A 4,122-nucleotide genomic window follows, 5' to 3' on the forward strand; every position below is an offset into this window, starting at 1 on the left:
GCCTAGACTTACAAAATATTTTTTTTCTAGATGTTTTATTAACATCGATAAATTCATCAAAGTATTGATGTTCACCCTTGATATGCTGATAGTATTGTTAGAGTTCTGGTCTAGATTTTGATGTTTGTGCATAGGTATTTACCTGTTCTATGTAAAACATAAGAGTTCTGATTGCCTAGACTTACAAAATATTTTTTTTCTAGATGTTTTATTAACATCGATAATTTCATCAAAGTATGGATGTTCACCCTTGATATGCTGATAGTATTATAAGAGTTCTGGTCTAGGTTTTGATGTTCTTGTATAGGTATATACCTGTTCTTTGTAAAACAGAAGAGTTCTGATTGCCTAGACTTACAAAATATATTTTTTCTTGATGTTTTAATAACATCGATAATTTCATCAAAGCGTTGGTGTTCACCCTTGATATGCTGATAGTATTGTAAGAGTTCTGGTCTAGGTTTTGATGTATTTGTATAGGTACATACCTGTTCCTTGTAAAACAGAAGAGTTCTGATTGCTCAGGGTTACGAAGTATTTTTTTCCAGATGTTTTAATAACATTGACAATTTCATCAAAATATGGATGTTCACCCTTGATATGCTGATAGTATTGTTAGAGTTCTGGTCTAGATTTTGATGTTTGTGCATAGGTATATACCTGTTCTATGTAAAACATAAGAGTTCTGATTGCCTAGACTTACAAAATATTTTTTTTCTTGATGTTTAATTAACATCGATAATTTTATCAAAGTATGGATGTTCACCCTTGATATGCTGATAGTATTATAAGAGTTCTGGTCTAGGTCTTGATGTTTTTGTATAGGTATATTCCTGTTCTTTGAAAAACAGAAGAGTTCTAATTGCCTAGACTTACAAAATATATTTTTTCTAGATGTTTTATTAACATCGATAATTTCATCAAAGCGTTGGTGTTCACCCTTGATATGCTGATAGTATTGTAAGAGTTCTGGTCTAGGTTTTGATGTTTTTGTATAGGTATGTACCTGTTCTTTGTAAAACAGAAGAGTTCTGATTGCCTAGGCTTACCGAATAACATCGATGATTTCATCAATGTATTGATGTTCACCCTTGATATGCTGATAGTATTGTTAGAGTTCTGGTCTAGATTTTGATGTATTTGTATAAGCATATACCTGTTTCTTGTAAAACAGAAGAGTTCTGATTGCTTAGGGTTACAAAGTATTTTTTTCTAGATGTTTTAATAACATTGATAATTTCATCAAAGTAGTGATGTTCACCCTTGATATGCTGATAGTATTGTAAGAGTTCTGGTCTAGGTTTTGATTTTTTTGTATAGGTATATACCTGTTCTTTGTAAAACAGAAGAGTTCTGATTGCCTAGACTTACAAAGTATTTTTTCTAGATGTTTTAATAACATTGACAATTTCATCAAAGTATTGATGTTCACCCTTGATATGCTGATAGTATTGTAAGAGTTCTGGTCTAGGTTTTGATGATTTTGTATAGGTTAATACCTGTTCTTTGTATAACAGAAGAGTTCTGATTGCCTAGACTTACAAAGTATTTTTTTTCTAGATGTTTTAATATCATCGATAATTTCATCAAAGTATGGATGTTCACCCTTGATATGCTGATAGTATTGTAAGAGTTCTGGTCTAGGTTTTAATGTTTGTGTATGTATATACCTGTTCTATGTAAAACATAAGAGTTCTGATTGCCTAGACTTACAAAATATTTTTTTTCTAGATGTTTAATTAACATCGATAATTTCATCAAAGTATGGATGTTCACCCTTGATATGCTGATAGTATTATAAGAGTTCTGGTCTAGGTCTTGATGTTTTTGTATAGATATGTGCCTGTTCTTTGTAAAACAGAAGAGTTCTGATTGCCTAGACTTACAAAATATATTTTTTCTAGATGTTTTAATAACATCGATAATTTCATCAAAGTATGGATGTTCACCCTTGATATGCTAATAGTATAATAAGAGTTCTGGTGTATGTTTTGATGTTTTTGTATAAGTATATACCTGTTTTTTGTGTAACAGAAGAGTTCTGGTTGCCTAGACTTACAAAGTATTTTTTTTCTAGATGTTGTAATAACATCGATAATTTCATCAAAGTATTGATGTTCTCCCTTGATATGCCGATAGTATTATGAGAGTTCTGGATCACATTTTGCTGTTTTGGTATAGATCTGTTAATGTTCTAGGTAAAACAGAAGATTTCTGATTACCTAGACATACATAGTATTTTTTTCCTAGATGTCTTAATAACATCGATAATTTCATCAAAGTATGGATGTTTACCCTTGATATGCTGATAGTTTTGTAAGAGTTCTGGTCTAGGTTTTGATGTTTTTGTATAGGTATATTCCTGTGCTTTGTAAAACAGAAGAGTTCTGATTGCCTAGGCTTACAGAATATTTTTTTTCTAGATGTTTTAATAACATCGATAATTTCATTAAAGTATTGATGTTCACCCTTGATATGCTGATAGTATTATGAGATTTCTGGATAACATTTTGCTGCTTTTGTATAGATCTGTTAATGTTCTAGGTAAAACAGGAGAGTTCTGATAACCTAGACTTACAAAGTATTTTTTTCTAGATGTCTTAATAACATTGACAATTTCATCAAAGTATTGATGTTCACCCTTGATATGCTGATAGTATTGTTAGAGTTCTGGTCTAGATTTTGATGTTTGTGCATAGGAATATATTTGTTCTATGTAAAACATAAGAGTTCTGATTGCCTAGACTTACAAAATATTTTTTTTCTAGATGTTTAACTAACATCGATAATTTTATCAAAGTATGGATGTTCACCCTTGATATGCTGATTGTATTATAAGAGTTCTGGTCTAGGTTTTGATGTTTTTGTATAGGTATATACCTGTTATTTGTAAAAAAGAAGAGTTCTGATTGCCTAGACTTACAAAATATATTTTTTCTAGATGTTTTAATAACATCGATAATTTCATCAAAGCGTTGGTGTTCACCCTTGATATGCTGATAGTATTGTAAGAGTTCTGGTCTAGGTTTTGATGTTTTTGTATAGGTATGTACCTGTTCTTTGTAAAACAGAAGAGTTCTGATTGCCTAGGCTTACCGAATAACATCGATGATTTCATCAATGTATTGATGTTCACCCTTGATATGCTGATAGTATTGTTAGAGTTCTGGTCTAGGTTTTGATGTATTTGTATAAGCATATATCTGTTCCTTGTAAAACAGAAGAGTTCTGATTGCTTAGGGTTACAAAGTATTTTTTTCTAGATGTTTTAATAACATTGATAATTTCATCAAAGTAGTGATGTTCACCCTTGATATGCTGATAGTATTGTAAGAGTTCTGGTCTAGGTTTTGATTTTTTTGTATAGGTATATACCTGTTAACCTATACCTAGACTTACAAAATATATTTTTTCTAGATGTTTTAATAACATCGATAATTTCATCAAAGTATGGATGTTCACCCTTGATATGCTGATAGTATAATAAGAGTTCTGGTGTAGGTTTTGATGTTTTTGTATAGGTATATACCTGTTCTTTGTGTAACAGAAGAGTTCTGATTGCCTAGACTTACAAAGTATTTTTTTTCTAGATGTTGTAATAACATCGATAATTTTATCAAAGTATGGATGTTCACCCTTGATATGCTGATAGTATTATAAGAGTTCTGGTCTACATTTTGATGTTTGTGTAGGTATATACCTGTTTTATGTAAAACATAAGAGTTCTGATTGCCTAGACTTACAAAATATTTTTTTTCTAGATGTTTAATTAACATCGATAATTTCATCAAAGTAGTGATGTTCACCCTTGATATGCTGATAGTATTGTAAGAGTTCTGGTCTAGGTTTTGATTTTTTTGTATAGGTATATACCTGTTCTTTGTAAAACAGAAGAGTTCTGATTGCCTAGACTAACAAAGTATTTTTTCTAGATGTTTTAATAACATTAACAATTTCATCAAAGTATTGATGTTCACCCTTGATATGCTGATAGTATTATAAGAGTTCTGGTCTAGGTTTTATTGATTTTGTATATGTAAATACCTGTTCTTTGTATAACAGAAGAGTTCTGATTGCCTAGACTTACAAAATTATTTTTTTCTAGATGTTTTAATAACATCG

Source organism: Amyelois transitella, chromosome W, assembly GCF_032362555.1.
Source record: "Amyelois transitella isolate CPQ chromosome W, ilAmyTran1.1, whole genome shotgun sequence".
NCBI lineage: Eukaryota > Metazoa > Arthropoda > Insecta > Lepidoptera > Pyralidae > Amyelois > Amyelois transitella.